This window comes from Biomphalaria glabrata, chromosome 2 (genome assembly GCF_947242115.1).
Source record: "Biomphalaria glabrata chromosome 2, xgBioGlab47.1, whole genome shotgun sequence".
Taxonomy (NCBI): domain Eukaryota; kingdom Metazoa; phylum Mollusca; class Gastropoda; family Planorbidae; genus Biomphalaria; species Biomphalaria glabrata.
The window spans coordinates 51,729-74,237 of NC_074712.1; the positions used below are offsets into that span (position 1 = coordinate 51,729).

General features: G+C 32.7%; 1 long non-coding RNA gene across 8 annotated transcripts in view; it reads left to right on the top strand.

The window, feature by feature from the left end:
• LOC106064201 (uncharacterized) overlaps positions 1-22,199 on the top strand; it is a 29,229-nt gene extending 7,030 nt beyond the window's left edge. For 4 of the 8 annotated variants that reach the window (XR_008776317.1, XR_008776315.1, XR_008776321.1 and 1 more), the window contains 4 exons: positions 17,754-17,813; positions 18,711-18,987; positions 19,990-20,168; positions 20,297-22,199. This is a non-coding gene — a long non-coding RNA (uncharacterized LOC106064201). Of the gene's footprint in view, positions 1-17,753; positions 17,814-18,268; positions 18,988-19,989; positions 20,169-20,296 lie in introns of all 8 variants that reach the window. The other 4 variants (XR_008776316.1, XR_008776318.1, XR_008776319.1 and 1 more) reach the window with 4 other exon arrangements.
• Positions 22,200-22,509: the final 310 nt, after the last annotated feature.

Here is a 22,509-nt window from a genome sequence, read left to right on the forward strand (position 1 = left end):
AATAGCTTGAACACGACGTCATCAAAAATATTGTTACAGTCAGTTCATCAAAATGAAGCTGTAGGTCAACAAGCTCAAAACAGGAGTCAGTGAAAAAAGCAAGCCTGAAACTTTTTATTGGGCTCCAACTATTCAACTGATGCACGTTTGCAAAACAAGAGTTAAAAAAAAAAGGATGAAAATATAAGCCATCAGATATATGATGATTGTGCAGGAACAGTTGGGATTGTCGTTTGTATCACGCTCATCTCTACCCTATCCATTGAGACACTGTGAAGTGATGTAACCAGTGAGGTTTTGTAACAACTTTATTGAATTGTAATGAGGATATCTACAAACATTTGTGTACAAATGTGTGCTAATTAGCAGGTCTTTGACCTCTGCACTTAATGTGGTGATCAAAATGTATTTGCAATTCCCAGTGAAATCATTCTTTGAGTGCTTAGAAAAGGAAATTCATACGGATGTATAACTGTGTTAGACGTCTTCATTTATATTCCGATTGAACGTTTGTAAAAATCAATAATTAAGTCACACTCAAGGAACATATGAACGTGTCCATCAAAGGAAATATCGCCGCTCGTGATGCAGCGCACACTAATCAACATTTGCACTTGCAGACCAACTAAATAGTTGCGGAGAAAACACATTTAATTGATGACATTACTATGTTTAGCTTAGGACTTTTCAAAAGCGAAGACTGGACTCTTTAGCCATCTTCGTGTTTATAGGAATGATTAATGGAGGACTTTTAAAAGCGAAGACTGGACTCCTTAGCCATCTTCGTGTTCATAGGAATGATTAATGGAGGAATTTTAAAAGCGAAGACTGGACTCCTTAGCCATCTTTGTGTTCATAGGAATGATTAATGGAGGAATTCTAAAAGCGAAGACTGGACTCCTTAGCCATCTTTGTGTTCATAGGAATGATTAATGGAGGAATTTTAAAAGCGAAGTCTGGACTCCTTAGCCATCTTTGTGTTCATAGGAATGATTAATGGAGGAATTTTAAAAGTGAAGACTGGGCTCTTTAGCCATCTTCATGTTTAAAGGATGTAGTTGAGGATTTTTTTTCAAAGAAGATCGGTCTCCATGACCATCTTCGATCATCATCTTAGGACAGGATATTGTATTCATTTTTGAAAAATGGAGGATTTTTAGCTGAGGACTAGATGTAGTAATATTGTCATCAATTGAATTGTTGATCCAAGACGAAATTGTTGGTTATGTCTGTGCATTTGTAGACAACCCAACAGTGCACATCCTTTTTCTTGTTTTGCATTTTTTTCACGTGCTACAATGCCTTGGACAAAGCATCATCATAACTTGGAATGTTAAAAGGCATTCAAAAAAACAACAAAGAAGAATGAGTTTGTAAAATAACCGGTTATTTCGGCTCAGTTGAATAATAGTTGGGACATAATTAGTTGAGTGCAAGCTTTGACGCTGATTCAACTCACTCGACATTAGTTGAGTGCGAAGTTTGTGAGGCTGATTCAGCCCTCAAACCGGATGCTTGTAGACCACCTTCAATAGCTTGAACACGACGTCATCAAAAATATTGTTACAGTCAGTTCATCAAAATGAAGCTGTAGGTCAACAAGCTCAAAACAGGAGTCAGTGAAAAAAGCAAGCCTGAAACTTTTTATTGGGCTCCAACTATTCAACTGATGCACGTTTGCAAAACAAGAGTTAAAAAAAAAGGATGAAAATATAAGCCATCAGATATATGATGATTGTGCAGGAACAGTTGGGATTGTCGTTTGTATCACGCTCATCTCTACCCTATCCATTGAGACACTGTGAAGTGATGTAACCAGTGAGGTTTTGTAACAACTTTATTGAATTGTAATGAGGATATCTACAAACATTTGTGTACAAATGTGTGCTAATTAGCAGGTCTTTGACCTCTGCACTTAATGTGGTGATCAAAATGTATTTGCAATTCCCAGTGAAATCATTCTTTGAGTGCTTAGAAAAGGAAATTCATACGGATGTATAACTGTGTTAGACGTCTTCATTTATATTCCGATTGAACGTTTGTAAAAATCAATAATTAAGTCACACTCAAGGAACATATGAACGTGTCCATCAAAGGAAATATCGCCGCTCGTGATGCAGCGCACACTAATCAACATTTGCACTTGCAGACCAACTAAATAGTTGCGGAGAAAACACATTTAATTGATGACATTACTATGTTTAGCTTAGGACTTTTCAAAAGCGAAGACTGGACTCTTTAGCCATCTTCGTGTTTATAGGAATGATTAATGGAGGACTTTTAAAAGCGAAGACTGGACTCCTTAGCCATCTTCGTGTTCATAGGAATGATTAATGGAGGAATTTTAAAAGCGAAGACTGGACTCCTTAGCCATCTTTGTGTTCATAGGAATGATTAATGGAGGAATTCTAAAAGCGAAGACTGGACTCCTTAGCCATCTTTGTGTTCATAGGAATGATTAATGGAGGAATTTTAAAAGCGAAGTCTGGACTCCTTAGCCATCTTTGTGTTCATAGGAATGATTAATGGAGGAATTTTAAAAGTGAAGACTGGGCTCTTTAGCCATCTTCATGTTTAAAGGATGTAGTTGAGGATTTTTTTTCAAAGAAGATCGGTCTCCATGACCATCTTCGATCATCATCTTAGGACAGGATATTGTATTCATTTTTGAAAAATGGAGGATTTTTAGCTGAGGACTAGATGTAGTAATATTGTCATCAATTGAATTGTTGATCCAAGACGAAATTGTTGGTTATGTCTGTGCATTTGTAGACAACCCAACAGTGCACATCCTTTTTCTTGTTTTGCATTTTTTTCACGTGCTACAATGCCTTGGACAAAGCATCATCATAACTTGGAATGTTAAAAGGCATTCAAAAAAACAACAAAGAAGAATGAGTTTGTAAAATAACCGGTTATTTCGGCTCAGTTGAATAATAGTTGGGACATAATTAGTTGAGTGCAAGCTTTGACGCTGATTCAACTCACTCGACATTAGTTGAGTGCGAAGTTTGTGAGGCTGATTCAGCCCTCAAACCGGATGCTTGTAGACCACCTTCAATAGCTTGAACACGACGTCATCAAAAATATTGTTACAGTCAGTTCATCAAAATGAAGCTGTAGGTCAACAAGCTCAAAACAGGAGTCAGTGAAAAAAAGCAAGCCTGAAACTTTTTATTGGGCTCCAACTATTCAACTGATGCACGTTTGCAAAACAAGAGTTAAAAAAAAAAGGATGAAAATATAAGCCATCAGATATATGATGATTGTGCAGGAACAGTTGGGATTGTCGTTTGTATCACGCTCATCTCTTATCCATTGAGACACTGTGAAGTGATGTAACCAGTGAGGTTTTGTAACAACTTTATTGAATTGTAATGAGGATATCTACAAACATTTGTGTACAAATGTGTGCTAATTAGCAGGTCTTTGACCTCTGCACTTAATGTGGTGATCAAAATGTATTTGCAATTCCCAGTGAAATCATTCTTTGAGTGCTTAGAAAAGGAAATTCATACGGATGTATAACTGTGTTAGACGTCTTCATTTATATTCCGATTGAACGTTTGTAAAAATCAATAATTAAGTCACACTCAAGGAACATATGAACGTGTCCATCAAAGGAAATATCGCCGCTCGTGATGCAGCGCACACTAATCAACATTTGCACTTGCAGACCAACTAAATAGTTGCGGAGAAAACACATTTAATTGATGACATTACTATGTTTAGCTTAGGACTTTTCAAAAGCGAAGACTGGACTCTTTAGCCATCTTCGTGTTTATAGGAATGATTAATGGAGGACTTTTAAAAGCGAAGACTGGACTCCTTAGCCATCTTCGTGTTCATAGGAATGATTAATGGAGGAATTTTAAAAGCGAAGACTGGACTCCTTAGCCATCTTTGTGTTCATAGGAATGATTAATGGAGGAATTTTAAAAGTGAAGACTGGGCTCTTTAGCCATCTTCATGTTTAAAGGATGTAGTTGAGGATTTTTTTTCAAAGAAGATCGGTCTCCATGACCATCTTCGTACTTATAGGAAAGGATATTGTATTCATTTTTGAAAAATTGAGGATTTTTAGCTGAAGACTAGATGTAGTAATATTGTCATCAATTGAATTGTTGATCCAAGACGAAATTGTTGGTTATGTCTGTGCATTTGTAGACAACCCAACAGTGCACATCCTTTTTCTTGTTTTGCATTTTTTTCACGTGCTACAATGCCTTGGACAAAGCATCATCATAACTTGGAATGTTAAAAGGCATTCAAAAAAACAACAAAGAAGAATGAGTTTGTAAAATAACCGGTTATTTCGGCTCAGTTGAATAATAGTTGGGACATAATTAGTTGAGTGCAAGCTTTGACGCTGATTCAACTCACTCGACATTAGTTGAGTGCGAAGTTTGTGAGGCTGATTCAGCCCTCAAACCGGATGCTTGTAGACCACCTTCAATAGCTTGAACACGACGTCATCAAAAATATTGTTACAGTCAGTTCATCAAAATGAAGCTGTAGGTCAACAAGCTCAAAACAGGAGTCAGTGAAAAAAGCAAGCCTGAAACTTTTTATTGGGCTCCAACTATTCAACTGATGCACGTTTGCAAAACAAGAGTTAAAAAAAAAAGGATGAAAATATAAGCCATCAGATATATGATGATTGTGCAGGAACAGTTGGGATTGTCGTTTGTATCACGCTCATCTCTACCCTATCCATTGAGACACTGTGAAGTGATGTAACCAGTGAGGTTTTGTAACAACTTTATTGAATTGTAATGAGGATATCTACAAACATTTGTGTACAAATGTGTGCTAATTAGCAGGTCTTTGACCTCTGCACTTAATGTGGTGATCAAAATGTATTTGCAATTCCCAGTGAAATCATTCTTTGAGTGCTTAGAAAAGGAAATTCATACGGATGTATAACTGTGTTAGACGTCTTCATTTATATTCCGATTGAACGTTTGTAAAAATCAATAATTAAGTCACACTCAAGGAACATATGAACGTGTCCATCAAAGGAAATATCGCCGCTCGTGATGCAGCGCACACTAATCAACATTTGCACTTGCAGACCAACTAAATAGTTGCGGAGAAAACACATTTAATTGATGACATTACTATGTTTAGCTTAGGACTTTTCAAAAGCGAAGACTGGACTCTTTAGCCATCTTCGTGTTTATAGGAATGATTAATGGAGGACTTTTAAAAGCGAAGACTGGACTCCTTAGCCATCTTCGTGTTCATAGGAATGATTAATGGAGGAATTTTAAAAGCGAAGACTGGACTCCTTAGCCATCTTTGTGTTCATAGGAATGATTAATGGAGGAATTCTAAAAGCGAAGACTGGACTCCTTAGCCATCTTTGTGTTCATAGGAATGATTAATGGAGGAATTTTAAAAGTGAAGACTGGGCTCTTTAGCCATCTTCATGTTTAAAGGATGTAGTTGAGGATTTTTTTTCAAAGAAGATCGGTCTCCATGACCATCTTCGTACTTATAGGACAGGATATTGTATTCATTTTTGAAAAATGGAGGATTTTTAGCTGAGGACTAGATGTAGTAATATTGTCATCAATTGAATTGTTGATCCAAGACGAAATTGTTGGTTATGTCTGTGCATTTGTAGACAACCCAACAGTGCACATCCTTTTTCTTGTTTTGCATTTTTTTCACGTGCTACAATGCCTTGGACAAAGCATCATCATAACTTGGAATGTTAAAAGGCATTCAAAAAAACAACAAAGAAGAATGAGTTTGTAAAATAACCGGTTATTTCGGCTCAGTTGAATAATAGTTGGGACATAATTAGTTGAGTGCAAGCTTTGACGCTGATTCAACTCACTCGACATTAGTTGAGTGCGAAGTTTGTGAGGCTGATTCAGCCCTCAAACCGGATGCTTGTAGACCACCTTCAATAGCTTGAACACGACGTCATCAAAAATATTGTTACAGTCAGTTCATCAAAATGAAGCTGTAGGTCAACAAGCTCAAAACAGGAGTCAGTGAAAAAAGCAAGCCTGAAACTTTTTATTGGGCTCCAACTATTCAACTGATGCACGTTTGCAAAACAAGAGTTAAAAAAAAAAGGATGAAAATATAAGCCATCAGATATATGATGATTGTGCAGGAACAGTTGGGATTGTCATTTGTATCACGCTCATCTCTTATCCATTGAGACACTGTGAAGTGATGTAACCAGTGAGGTTTTGAACTTTATTGAATTGTAATGAGGATATCTACAAGCATTTGTGTACAAATGTGTGCTAATTAGCAGGTCTTTGACCTCTGCACTTAATGTGGTGATCAAAATGTATTTGCAATTCCCAGTGAAATCATTCTTTGAGTGCTTAGAAAAGGAAATTCATACGGATGTATAACTGTGTTAGACGTTTTCATTTATATTCCAATTGAACGTTTGTAACAATAAATATAACAACAAATGTGTGATAATTAGCAGGTCTTTGACCTCTGCACTTAATGTGGTGATCAAAATGTGTTTGCAATTCCCAGTGAAATCATTCTTTGAGTGCCTAAAAAGAAATTCATACGGATGTATAACTGTGTTAGACGTCTTCATTTATATTCCGACTGAACGTTTGTAACAATAAATATAACAACAAATGTGTATTAATTAGCAGGTCTTTGACCTCTGCACTTAATGTGGTTATCAAAATGTGTTTGCAATTCCCAGTGAAATCATTCTTTGAGTGCTTAAAAAAGAAATTCATACGGATGTATAACTGTGTTAGATGTCTTCATCTATATTCCATTGAACGTTTGTAACAATAAATATAACAACAAATGTGTGATAATTAGCTTGTCTTTGACCTCTGCATTTAATGTGGTGATCAAAATATATTTGCAATTCCCAGTGAAATCATTCTTTGAGTGCTTAATAAAGAAATTTGTCTTATATTTACCTGTCATATTTTCTTAGTTTTACCTGTCATATTTTCTTAGTTTAACATGTCATATTTTCTTTGTTATGCCTTTCATATTTTCTTAGTTTTACTTGTCCATTTTTCTTAGTTTTTCCTGTCATTTTTTTCTTAGTTTTACCTGTCATATTTTTTTAGTTTTACCTGTCATAAGTTCTAGTTTTACCTGTCATATTTTCATAGTATTACCTGTCTTTTTTTCTTAGTTTTACATGTCATATTATCTTAGTTAAGCCTGTCATATGTTCTTAGTTATACCTGTCATAGTATCTTGTGTAACACGTTTATCATTTGTAATGACTGTGGTATATTTCACTAGTACACCATTAACATATGTTGGAAGAAATTATAGTTCTAGTTTAATATTATACACTGTTGCTTGAACTTCATTTATATTAACATTATTACTTTGTTACCTATTCTGATTTCCGATTCCTTATCTATTTATTTCTTGGTACATTATAGTTTGGAGAATTAGATTCTTGTCTTTGATGTTGATAATAAATTTCTCTTTGGTGATCTAGATTCCAATAATATTGCTTTTAACAGGATGCATTTCTTTCTTTGTTCTTCTATTAATGAGTTAATAACACTCAAAGTCTTGCCACTTAGTTTACAGATGAATATATTAGAACAAGTATCTTCATTGTAATTGCAAGTTTTACAGATAGTCTGAAAATAACTATTCATTTCATCAGTTTCATAAGGTCCCTCATTTTTTGCCTATAAATATTCTCTTTATGTTCACGCTTGGTAGTTTTTTTTTGTCTCCCTTGTTTTGAATTGCAGCTTTTATTTTTCAGTTGTTTTTTTTTAAATTTCTGATTCTTTGTCTGGTTTTGCTTCCTTTTAATTTCTTTCAGCATCTAGTTGCATTTCACTCTTCTCTTTGTGCTTTGTAAATATTCTCTATATGTTCACGCTTGGTAGTTTCTGTTTTGTCTCCCTTGTTTTGAATTGCAGCTTTTATTTTTCAGTTGTTTTTTTTTTTATTTCTGATTCTTTGTCTGGTTTTGCTTCCTTTTAATTTATTTCAGCATCTAGTTGCATTTCTCTCTTCTCTTTGTGCTCTCGCCAACTCTTTCAATATCAACTTGATTTTCTTTCCTTTCCATTTATGTCAAAACATCTTTCTTTTCTTCATCTTTAAGACCAAACGATTCAGCAACTTTCTTTAGTTCAGTATATCCATCCATGTATCTATTAATACTTATCAAAAGTACAATGGCATTCTATACTTTTTTATAGATAATAATGATATCTAATATCTTTTATAGTTTACAATCACTTACAATATTATCAAGCCAATACTATTGTGATTAACATAACACACTAAATTGTCAACAATCTAATAATCAATGTCATAATCAATTATTATGTTTTTACAATATATTATTTGGTCATATAGAAAGAGAAAACAAAATTAATAAAATATTATAATGTAAAAAAAAAATGTAACAAAGTTTATACCAAAATGTTACAATTATATAAATGATGATATGATGATGACTCAGTGCACTGAAAACTTTGATTAAATTGAGGAGGATTCGAGCAACACATTGACCTCACTCTCTTACCCTAAAGCACATCCTGTTCCAAAAGCAAGATTTGGTCAATATATAAAAACAAACAAGTACAGCAGGAAAAAAAGACAGAAAATTTTCAAGAAATACTACATATACTTACAAATATAAATAAAAATGACTTAAAGACCCCAAGAAATTGTGCACAATATTAATACAATGTAAACATTAAAATAAACAATAGTCTAAACACAAAAATCTACTAGTGTTAAATCTGCGACCTCTAAAACCTTATGTTCTGATCATATATATATATTTTTTTTACACATTGAAAAAAGACAAAATTTAACAAGGACACAATATCAGTGATACCAAATTTTGACTAGAACAATACTGTCAACAGCTTTCTAAATATAGAACATAAAAATTAAAAATGAAAATCAAAATTATCAGTAATATATTTCAATACTGATTATCTTCCTGTAATGTCATTGAATACTAGCACTGATATAGCTCATCACTTTGAAGAGTGCTTCTTAATCTTTTCACTGTCCAACTTCAATAGAATGTATATATAAATATATATACTTTTACTGCACAAAATTACTGACTATTACTTGAGATGTATAATATACATCAGCACAAAATTACTGCCTGTGTCCAAATTTACAATTACTGTCCAACTTCAATACAATTTTATATACTTGTACTGCACAAAATTACTATTATTTGATGAGATATATAATATACACAAATGTAATGTCTGCCTGTGTCAAAATTTACAATTACAGTTCAACTTCAATGCAATATATATATTTGTACTGCACAAAATTACTGACTATTACTTGATGAGATATATAATATACATTGGCATAAAAATATTGTCTGCCTGTGTCAAAATTTACACTGTCCAACTTCAATATACTATTTACTTATTAATTGTTGGTGCACCTGAAGTGTCTGGTCGATTTTTGGGGCACCTTTTTCATCCTTCAACTGTCTACGAGTGTTTACATACTATTTACTAATGAGATATAAAATATACACAAATTTACTGTCTATGGTGTCTAAATTTACAATTACAAATCAACTTCAATGCAATATATATACTTGTACTGCACAAAATTACTGACTATTACTTGATGAGATATATAATATACATTGGCATAAAAATATTGTCTGCCTGTGTCAAAATTTACACTGTCCAACTTCAATATACTATTTACTAATTAATTGTTGGTGCACCTGAAGTGTCTGGTCGATTTTTGGGGCACCTTTTTCATCCTTCAACTGTCTACGAGTGTTTACATACTATTTACTAATGAGATATATAATATACACAAATTTACTGTCTGCCTGTGTCAAAATTTACAATTACAAATCAACTTCAATGCAATATATATACTTGTACTGCACAAAATTACTGACTATTACTTTATGAGATATATAATATACATTGGCATAAAAATATTGTCTGCCTGTGTCAAAATTTACACTGTCCAACTTCAATATACTATTTACTTATTAATTGTTGGTGCACCTGAAGTGTCTGGTCGATTTTTGGGGCACCTTTTTCATCCTTTAACTGTCTACGAGTGTTTACATACTATTTACTAATGAGATATATAATATACACAAATGTAATGTCTGCCTGTGTCAAAATTTACAATTACAGTTCAACTTCAATGCAATATATATATTTGTACTGCACAAAATTACTGACTATTACTTGATGAGATATATAATATACATTGGCATAAAAATATTGTCTGCCTGTGTCAAAATTTACACTGTCCAACTTCAATATACTATTTACTTATTAATTGTTGGTGCACCTGAAGTGTCTGGTCGATTTTTGGGGCACCTTTTTCATCCTTCAACTGTCTACGAGTGTTTACATACTATTTACTAATGAGATATATAATATACACAAATTTACTGTCTGCCTGTGTCAAAATTTACAATTACAGTTCAACTTCAATTCAATATATATACTTGTACTGCACAAAATTACTGACTATTACTTGATGAGATATATAATATACATTGGCATAAAAATATTGTCTGCCTGTGTCAAAATTTACACTGTCCAACTTCAATATACTATTTACTAATTAATTGTTGGTGCACCTGAAGTGTCTGGTCGATTTTTGGGGCACCTTTTTCATCCTTCAACTGTCTACGAGTGTTTACATACTATTTACTAATGAGATATATAATATACACAAATTTACTGTCTGCCTGTGTCAAAATTTACAATTACAAATCAACTTCAATGCAATATATATACTTGTACTGCACAAAATTACTGACTATTACTTGATGAGATATATAATATACATTGGCATAAAAATATTGTCTGCCTGTGTCAAAATTTACACTGTCCAACTTCAATATACTATTTACTTATTAATTGTTGGTGCACCTGAAGTGTCTGGTCGATTTTTGGGGCACCTTTTTCATCCTTCAACTGTCTACGAGTGTTTACATACTATTTACTAATGAGATATAAAATATACACAAATTTACTGTCTGCCTGTGTCAAAATTTACAATTACAGTTCAACTTCAATTCAATATATATACTTGTAATGCACAAAATTACTGACTATTACTTGATGAGATATATAATATACATTGGCATAAAAATATTGTCTGCCTGTGTCAAAATTTACACTGTCCAACTTCAATATACTATTTACTAATTAATTGTTGGTGCACCTGAAGTGTCTGGTCGATTTTTGGGGCACCTTTTTCATCCTTTAACTGTCTACGAGTGTTTACATACTATTTACTAATGAGATATATAATATACACAAATTTACTGTCTGCCTGTGTCAAAATTTACAATTACAGTTCAACTTCAATTCAATATATATACTTGTACTGCACAAAATTACTGACTATTACTTGATGAGATATATAATATACATTGGCATAAAAATATTGTCTGCCTGTGTCAAAATTTACACTGTCCAACTTCAATATACTATTTACTTATTAATTGTTGGTGCACCTGAAGTGTCTGGTCGATTTTTGGGGCACCTTTTTCATCCTTCAACTGTCTACGAGTGTTTACATACTATTTACTAATGAGATATATAATATACACAAATTTACTGTCTGCCTGTGTCAAAATTTACAATTACAGTTCAACTTCAATTCAATATATATACTTGTAATGCACAAAATTACTGACTATTACTTGATGAGATATATAATATACATTGGCATAAAAATATTGTCTGCCTGTGTCAAAATTTACACTGTCCAACTTCAATATACTATTTACTAATTAATTGTTGGTGCACCTGAAGTGTCTGGTCGATTTTTGGGGCACCTTTTTCATCCTTCAACTGTCTACGAGTGTTTACATACTATTTACTAATGAGATATATAATATACACAAATTTACTGTCTGCCTGTGTCAAAATTTACAATTACAAATCAACTTCAATGCAATATATATACTTGTACTGCACAAAATTACTGACTATTACTTTATGAGATATATAATATACATTGGCATAAAAATATTGTCTGCCTGTGTCAAAATTTACACTGTCCAACTTCAATATACTATTTACTTATTAATTGTTGGTGCACCTGAAGTGTCTGGTCGATTTTTGGGGCACCTTTTTCATCCTTTAACTGTCTACGAGTGTTTACATACTATTTACTAATGAGATATATAATATACACAAATGTAATGTCTGCCTGTGTCAAAATTTACAATTACAGTTCAACTTCAATGCAATATATATATTTGTACTGCACAAAATTACTGACTATTACTTGATGAGATATATAATATACATTGGCATAAAAATATTGTCTGCCTGTGTCAAAATTTACACTGTCCAACTTCAATATACTATTTACTTATTAATTGTTGGTGCACCTGAAGTGTCTGGTCGATTTTTGGGGCACCTTTTTCATCCTTCAACTGTCTACGAGTGTTTACATACTATTTACTAATGAGATATATAATATACACAAATTTACTGTCTGCCTGTGTCAAAATTTACAATTACAGTTCAACTTCAATTCAATATATATACTTGTACTGCACAAAATTACTGACTATTACTTGATGAGATATATAATATACATTGGCATAAAAATATTGTCTGCCTGTGTCAAAATTTACACTGTCCAACTTCAATATACTATTTACTAATTAATTGTTGGTGCACCTGAAGTGTCTGGTCGATTTTTGGGGCACCTTTTTCATCCTTCAACTGTCTACGAGTGTTTACATACTATTTACTAATGAGATATATAATATACACAAATTTACTGTCTGCCTGTTTCAAAATTTACAATTACAAATCAACTTCAATGCAATATATATACTTGTACTGCACAAAATTACTGACTATTACTTGATGAGATATATAATATACATTGGCATAAAAATATTGTCTGCCTGTGTCAAAATTTACACTGTCCAACTTCAATATACTATTTACTTATTAATTGTTGGTGCACCTGAAGTGTCTGGTCGATTTTTGGGGCACCTTTTTCATCCTTCAACTGTCTACGAGTGTTTACATACTATTTACTAATGAGATATAAAATATACACAAATTTACTGTCTATGGTGTCTAAATTTACAATTACAAATCAACTTCAATGCAATATATATACTTGTACTGCACAAAATTACTGACTATTACTTGATGAGATATATAATATACATTGGCATAAAAATATTGTCTGCCTGTGTCAAAATTTACACTGTCCAACTTCAATATACTATTTACTAATTAATTGTTGGTGCACCTGAAGTGTCTGGTCGATTTTTGGGGCACCTTTTTCATCCTTCAACTGTCTACGAGTGTTTACATACTATTTACTAATGAGATATATAATATACACAAATTTACTGTCTGCCTGTGTCAAAATTTACAATTACAGTTCAACTTCAATTCAATATATATACTTGTAATGCACAAAATTACTGACTATTACTTGATGAGATATATAATATACATTGGCATAAAAATATTGTCTGCCTGTGTCAAAATTTACACTGTCCAACTTCAATATACTATTTACTAATTAATTGTTGGTGCACCTGAAGTGTCTGGTCGATTTTTGGGGCACCTTTTTCATCCTTTAACTGTCTACGAGTGTTTACATACTATTTACTAATGAGATATATAATATACACAAATTTACTGTCTGCCTGTGTCAAAATTTACAATTACAGTTCAACTTCAATTCAATATATATACTTGTACTGCACAAAATTACTGACTATTACTTGATGAGATATATAATATACATTGGCATAAAAATATTGTCTGCCTGTGTCAAAATTTACACTGTCCAACTTCAATATACTATTTACTTATTAATTGTTGGTGCACCTGAAGTGTCTGGTCGATTTTTGGGGCACCTTTTTCATCCTTCAACTGTCTACGAGTGTTTACATACTATTTACTAATGAGATATATAATATACACAAATTTACTGTCTGCCTGTGTCAAAATTTACAATTACAGTTCAACTTCAATTCAATATATATATACTTGTACTGCACAAAATTACTGACTATTACTTGATGTGATATATAATATACATTGGCATAAAAATATTGTCTGCCTGTGTCAAAATTTACACTGTCCAACTTCAATATACTATTTACTAATTAATTGTTGGTGCACCTGAAGTGTCTGGTCGATTTTTGGGGCACCTTTTTCATCCTTCAACTGTCTACGAGTGTTTACATACTATTTACTAATGAGATATATAATATACACAAATTTACTGTCTGCCTGTGTCAAAATTTACAATTACAGTTCAACTTCAATTCAATATATATACTTGTAATGCACAAAATTACTGACTATTACTTGATGAGATATATAATATACATTGGCATAAAAATATTGTCTGCCTGTGTCAAAATTTACACTGTCCAACTTCAATATACTATTTACTAATTAATTGTTGGTGCACCTGAAGTGTCTGGTCAATTTTTGGGGCACCTTTTTCATCCTTTAACTGTCTACGAGTGTTTACATACTATTTACTAATGAGATATATAATATACACAAATTTACTGTCTGCCTGTGTCAAAATTTACAATTACAGTTCAACTTCAATTCAATATATATACTTGTACTGCACAAAATTACTGACTATTACTTGATGTGATATATAATATACATTGGCATAAAAATGTGTGCCTGTGTCAAAATTTACACTGTCCAACTTCAATATACTATTTACTAATTAATTGTTGGTGCACCTGAAGTGTCTGGTCAATTTTTGGGGCACCTTTTTCATCCTTCAACTGTCTACGAGTGTTTACATACTATTTACTAATGAGATATATAATATACACAAATTTACTGTCTGCCTGTGTCAAAATTTACAATTACAAATCAACTTCAATGCAATATATATATTTGTACTGCACAAAATTACTGACTATTACTTGATGAGATATATAATATACATTGGCATAAAAATATTGTCTGCCTGTGTCAAAATTTACACTGTCCAACTTCAATATACTATTTACTAATTAATTGTTGGTGCACCTGAAGTGTCTGGTCGATTTTTGGGGCACCTTTTTCATCCTTCAACTGTCTACGAGTGTTTACATACTATTTACTAATGAGATATATAATATACACAAATTTACTGTCTATGGTGTCAAAATTTACAATTACTGTTCAACTTCAATGCAATATATATACTTGTACTGCACAAAATTACTGACTATTACTTGATGAGATATATAATATACATTGGCATAAAAATATTATCTGCCTGTGTCAAAATTTACACTGTCCAACTTCAATATACTATTTACTAATTAATTGTTGGTGCACCTGAAGTGTCTGGTCAATTTTTGGGGCACCTTTTTCATCCTTCAACTGTCTACGAGTGTTTACATACTATTTACTAATGAGATATATAATATACACAAATTTACTGTCTGCCTGTGTCAAAATTTACAATTACTGTTCAACTTCAATGCAATATATATACTTGTACTGCACAAAATTACTGACTATTACTTGATGAAATATATAATATACATTGGCATAAAAATATTGTCTGCCTGTGTCAAAATTTACACTGTCCAACTTCAATATACTATTTACTAATTAATTGTTGGTGCACCTGAAGTGTCTGGTCGATTTTTGGGGCACCTTTTTCATCCTTCAACTGTCTACGAGTGTTTACATACTATTTACTAATGAGATATAAAATATACACAAATTTACTGTCTATGGTGTCAAAATTTACAATTACTGTTCAACTTCAATGCAATATATATACTTGTACTGCACAAAATTACTGACTATTACTTGATGAGATATATAATATACATTGGCATAAAAATATTGTCTGCCTGTGTCAAAATTTACACTGTCCAACTTCAATATACTATTTACTTATTAATTGTTGGTGCACCTGAAGTGTCTGGTCGATTTTTGGGGCACCTTTTTCATCCTTCAACTGTCTACGAGTGCTTACATACTATTTACTAATGAGATATATAATATACACAAATTTATTGTCTGCCTGTGTCAAAATTTACAATTACAGTTCAACTTCAATGCAATATATATACTTGTACTGCACAAAATTACTGACTATTACTTGATGAGATATGTAATATACATTGGCATAAAAATATTGTCTGCCTGTGTCAAAATTTACACTGTCCAACTTCAATATACTATTTACTAATTAATTGTTGGTGCACCTGAAGTGTCTGGTCGATTTTTGGGGCACCTTTTTCATCCTTTAACTGTCTACGAGTGTTTGATTTGTGATAGGGCAAAGCAATTGTGAATATATAATATTAAAAATAGATTTTTATTAATTTATGTAAATGTTTACTATTTTCACCATCTGAGCTGTGAATGAATCTTGTTTTTAATGACCCAACTGTATAAAACTTAGCTCTTGAGCTATGAAGGGGGAATAACCCTTGAGAGATTATGGGCATGACATAGCCTTAATTGTGCTGATGTGCCAAAAACAAAAAATATCAATACCTTCCAACTGTTGGGCACCTATATGGTCATCAATTGTTGGAATACTTCATCCCTCATACCAACTGCTGGGCACCTCAAGTGTGTCCTGTCAGCTATTGGGGCACCACAAGTGTCCTAACAACTGTTTGGGCACCTCAAATATCCTTTTAACTGTTGAGGCACCTTAGGTATCGTATCTATTGTTGAAGCACTTCAAATGTCCTATCATTTGTTGGGGCATCTCATTTATCCTAACAACTGTTCGGCACTTCAATAATCTTATTTTTGGGCACTCCAAGTGTTCTATCAATTGTTTGGGCACTCCCAAGTGTCCTATCAATTGTTAGGCACCTCATCGATCATACCAACTGTTGTCCACCTCAAGTTTGTCCAATCAGGTGTTGGGGCACCACAAGTGTTTCAACACTTTTTAGGCACCTCAAATGTCCTTATAACTGATGGGGCACCTCAATATCCTATCAATTGGTAGGGCACCTTAAGTATCCTAACAATTGGTAGAGCACCTCTAGTGTCCTATCAATTTGTAGGGCACCTCTTGTCCTATTGTTTGGTAGGGCACTTCAAGTATCCTATCAGTTGGTAAGGCACCTCTTTTTCCTACCAACTGTTAGATAACCACAAGTCTCCTATTAACTGTTGGGGTACCTAAAGTATCCTATCATGGGGCATCTCATTCATCCTAACAACTCAATGGTCTTATTGTTGGGGCACTCTAAGTTTCCTATCAATTGTTGGGCACCTCATCCATCATACCAACTGTTGTTCACCTCATGTTTGTCCTATCAGTTGTTGGGGCACCACAAGTGTCCTAACAACTGCTTGTCCTTTTAACTTATGTGGCACCTCAAGTGTCCTATTAACTGTTGGGGCACATCAAGTATTCATTCAACTCTCTATATATATATATATATTACATTATATTATGTTAGTTTTGATTACCATTATAAATAAATATATATGATTATGGTTATTATATATTATATATAATCTGCAGTGTTTTTACAAATGTGTAGTCCTGCTTATTACTCCCAGAACCACTTTTTTTTTTTTTTTAGTTTCATTAGCAACATATGAATTTATATATTTGAAATGTTTAATCACACTTTTTTTTACTGAAGTTTAATTTTTTGTTAACAGATATCAAGCTACAAAATAAAATTCCAATTTTTTAGGTTCTCGCCTATATCTGCAATTTATATCTATATATTAAGTTTTGTTACCTTGAACTCTTTCAAGTTTTTGTTACACAACTTTATATTTCAGATTCTTTTTGTTCTTCCTTAGGTTCAAATGTATCAGTTGTTTTTGTTGACAGATATCAAGGTACAGAAATAAGAATCTAATTTAGAGTTTTTTAAAGCTTGATTAGTCATAATATTTGCACTATTATTTCCAATATGTGCCAGAGTGTCTGCTAAATGTAACTAGTATGATTAAAAACATGGTCATTGCAAAGTCTAACATATGGACAAGTAGGATGCTTGGGGCTTGATTCAGTGAAAGAATGTTGGACAAGCAGAAGTGTTATGGAGTGTGTGTGTTTTTATGGTGACTGTGGTAAGAGGTAAGCGATTGAATGTGAATGATGCAAAAGTGGCATTGTCGTCACTGGGTCTTAGTTAGGGGAGACGACTCCAGAATGTAAGACTGAAAGGTTGTGTTATTGTAGTGAGTTAGATTGTAAGAAATTTTATTACTTAAGTCTACTACATTTATTTCATGTGATCACAAGTATTATAAATGTTCTTATTAGCTAAGATATATTATGCCTTCAACAGTTTAGTTGCCTACCAGCAGTTTGGTGCTACAAGTCAACAACAGTCAGACTAAATTAAATAAAGCCATGTCTATTTCTACATGATTTTGTTGCTACTAACCTGGTGTTACTAACAACTAACTCGAAAAGAGAGAGGGGAATTATCATCTTATTCATGTACTATTTACATTAGATTTTTACCTAATTATTAAATTTTTACTACCCTTACTATTTTAACTGTGAATAGACCTTGATTTTAATGATTTAACTGTATAGAATTTAGCCCCTGTTATGTAGAGAGAGAGAGTAGTCTTTAAGGGACTGCAGGCACGACATGGCCTAAATTGTGCAGATGTGCATAAAATCAAAGAAATAAAACATTAACAAAATGTGTATTATAATTGTCACTTTTCCTCTACTTAGAATTTTTTTCTCTCCTAGATTTTCATAATTTTTTGTTGAAGTCATTTCAGTTCTCAATTATTTTGTGCACCAAGTTACAAGAAAAAATTTAAGCAAGAGAGGTCACTACACTAAGACTTTGTCTTCTCATAAGAAAGGATGGCTGCCTGGTCATGTGATATGTGCACTGGACTGTGTATGGTCATCTTGATGCTCATATCTTGCCTGATGACATTTATTCTGCTGAACATTTGGTCAAGGAAGTAGATTCTCTTCAGCTCTCAAGAAACATTCAAAACATGTCAAACATTCGACAAGAATATCAAGTGCAATGTACATGTAAGTAATGTTGAAACATCTGATCTCATTTATGCATTCTTGAGGACAATCTGCAGCCACTAAACCAGTTACATCAGATCTGGATAAAGTGGTCGCTTCCTCTTCATTAAGGCTAGAACAGAAAGATTTTATAACTCTTTTACTCCATTTTCTGTCAGTGTGTTTCATGGTCATTAGTCACATCACAAAGAGGTTTAGTTTATTAACCAGTGGTTGTGTATGACTGTGTCTTTGTATGTTTTGTGTGTGAATGTTGTTCCTGTTTGTATCTATATTGTCGTTGCTATAGTGGTAATCCTCCGGGTAATCATAATCAAACTAAATTTTCATTTGTTTGGATCTTATCTGGTGGGAATTTTAAACTTAGTAATTTGCTCTTAGCTTACTTTTTGATTTTTAAGTACATTCTAAAAGAAATACAATAGATAAGGATAGAAAAAGAAAAGCAAACAATAAAGAGATTTGCTGAAACAATATAAAGTGAAATAAAAATATATATATAAAAAAAAAGAATAAACCTGGAGATTTTGAAGGAAAGACTGCTGTTGCCAACTCAACAAAACCAATGAGTTTGTACTGCAAGCAAAAGAACTTAGTTGTGATTTCATTTTGCTAGAAATGCACAAACTTAATAGCATAATTTTCACTCTAAATATTAAAGCTTTCTGTATTCTGTACACCAGATACACTACATAGCTAGTTATTTATTGTTTTCTGGCATAATTGAAAATCTCCAATAAGTTCCTTAGACTTAAATGACTTAATTAACCTTAAAATTTTTAAAACTTTATTTGTTTGTTATTCTTTGCTGCTGTATTAGATGTCTTGGGTGTATTTTTTTTTTCTTAAAAGTTTATTCATAAAATACTAAGTTAAAACATAAAGTGAAACCTGCATCATCATAATAGTTTTGTTTAACATGAAAAGAAAAGCAACAAAAGAATTTTTTTTTTCCTTTTCAAGGCAAAAGTTTTTCTTATTAATTTTTAAATTCTTATTTAGACCAACATGATGAAAAGGTAGACAACATGAAGATGTAGACCAACATGATGAAGATGTAGACCAACATGAAGAGGTAGACCAGCATGATGAAGATGTAGACCAACATGATGAAGATGTAGACCAACATGAAGATGAAATGTAAACCAAAAAATGGGTCAAGAGATGTATGGAATACAATGGTAAGCAATGCTGTGTATATCTCTTTATATTTTCTTTATACTAAACCCCTGAGTAAAGCTTTGCCAAGTTTTGTGTTTCACTGACTATAAAAATGTTTTTATCAAATTTTGTTCTCTTGTATTGACAGTGAACATCTTGAGAAGTAAAACAATTCCTAGAGGCAAAGACACAGACACACCGGATCTATTAGAGATTTTCCTTTTCTACCATCATTTAGAGACTTCCTTGTGCTCTAAGGGAATATGTCATTATCTTTTGATTGCTAATTGGCATTGATGTTTTTACATTCCTACTGCGTCTGAAAGAAATTAACATTTCCCTAATGCTACTTCAAAACCAGACCTTCTCAAGACAATTTTAGTGACCAAGCTGCAATATGGGACTCAGTAGGAAACAATGAAGAATGCTCCTAACCTCAGGTTGAGTAACCATGCTCACCTACTAGAGTGGCGACAAATACTTCTACACCCACAGTTATACATCCTGAACCCTGTAACCCAACCTCACAACATGGTTACATTACCGGAAGTGGTCGCAAGGTCAGAAAACCTAACAGATACAATGGATAGAACAATGAACAGGTACAAATACTCAAGTGATGTACTTTGTGAGAACTATTTAGGTGGAATCACCATAATTGACTTGTATAAATCTTGTTCTATATTTAGGTATATCTTGACAATCAGTCCAGTCATTTGTTCATTTTTTTTTTAAATATTCCTTTTTTTCCCCTCAATCTTCTTGTTGTTTCAGTTACATGTTTTTGTATTTTGAAGGAGGAAGGTGCTTTGGTATATTATCCTTATTATTATTGTACCAGTATTAAGCAAACTTGTATATCTTTAATTATTCATGAATTCTAAAGCAGAACGTCACTTCCACCGGAAAATGTTGTAACAACTATACGTGTCTTCAGTTAACATTCAATACTCTGTACAGTCACAACGCCAAAGCCTTACTAGATTATGCTTTTAATTCAATTTGTTATCTCCCCTGCTTTAGTGTGCTATCATATAATTTTTTGTGTCACATCCCTGCACAATTTGTTCTATGCTTTTTTACAGTATAAATAGCGACTTGACATTATTTAGCTCTATTATAATATTGTTATATTATTAAATTTAAAATAAAACTGTTAACATATTCTATGCTGTTATAATATAAATGTTTTGCTGTTACCATGAATACAGTTTTGAGTTTTTGTCTGATTTCTTTGAGGAGAAATTTTTCATAAATAATAATAATAAGGCTTATCTTCAAGTCCGAAGATTAGTGAGAAGTATGCAGTATTCCCCAGCTAGGACCTACATATTTTGCTATAAATAAAGAGTATAATAATATTTACTACTTGGTATTGTCAGTCTTCACTAAAGCAATGAGTTTATCCCCTTAGTGTGTTTAAAATTTTCAAATACTAATTCACTTTGTATTATCTATTGGTGATCATGGGGTATCCACTTTGTCATCTCCATAGTCTCTGGTGTTAATACTCAGTGTCCTGTTGGAGGTTACGGCTAAGATGTTATCTCTCTTTCTGATGGAACACATGTAAAACCAACAAAACAAACATTAGACCTAGACTTTATTAACAGGTAAATTTTTATAATTGTGAACTGGCGCTCCCAAAGCTACTTTTATGTATTTTAAATTTTACTTCTGTAGGCTAGTGCTAAGCTGTATACTTGTATTTCTGCCTATTATATGGGTTAGGGTGGAGTACTTAAAATAGAGCCTATGCTGTTTCCTGTACTGTTGACCAGTGGTCTCTGTGTCAGTTTTAATTATTCTGTACCTGGGACTGCCTGTAAGTTTCAGAATTTTTCTTTTATTTTTTTAAATTTTACTATGTGTAAATCTGTTTTATATTTGAACAACTGTCAAAATAACTAGCAGTTTTTTTTTTCTAAAGTTTGTTTTAAAAATATGGCCAAGCCCTGCCCAGTGCTGTCATGATGGCCACTTCTAATGTTTATGTACTAGATTGTAACTGCTACCTTAGTCATTGAAATTAAAGTCTCATTTTTGAATTTCTTCTTTATGTTTCTAGATTTCTTTTAGTTCGCTAGTTTAGTTTAGTTGTCTGGTTGCTTAGATGACTCAAACCCCTTGGTCACAGAGGTGCACAGATACAACCCACCCAGTAGTGTTACAAAACTGTAACTTCTTGTTATCCCAGGCTAGACATGACCTTAGACCCCGCCAGGCTAACATATTCTCTCATTCCAGACAGCATTGTCCCTAACAATACATAATTACCTTGCTTTAGTTGTAGAATGAAAGATGAGCAAACAGTTAAAAGTTTCTATAGAATTCACTTGGAGGTGTGGTGGCTAAGCGGTA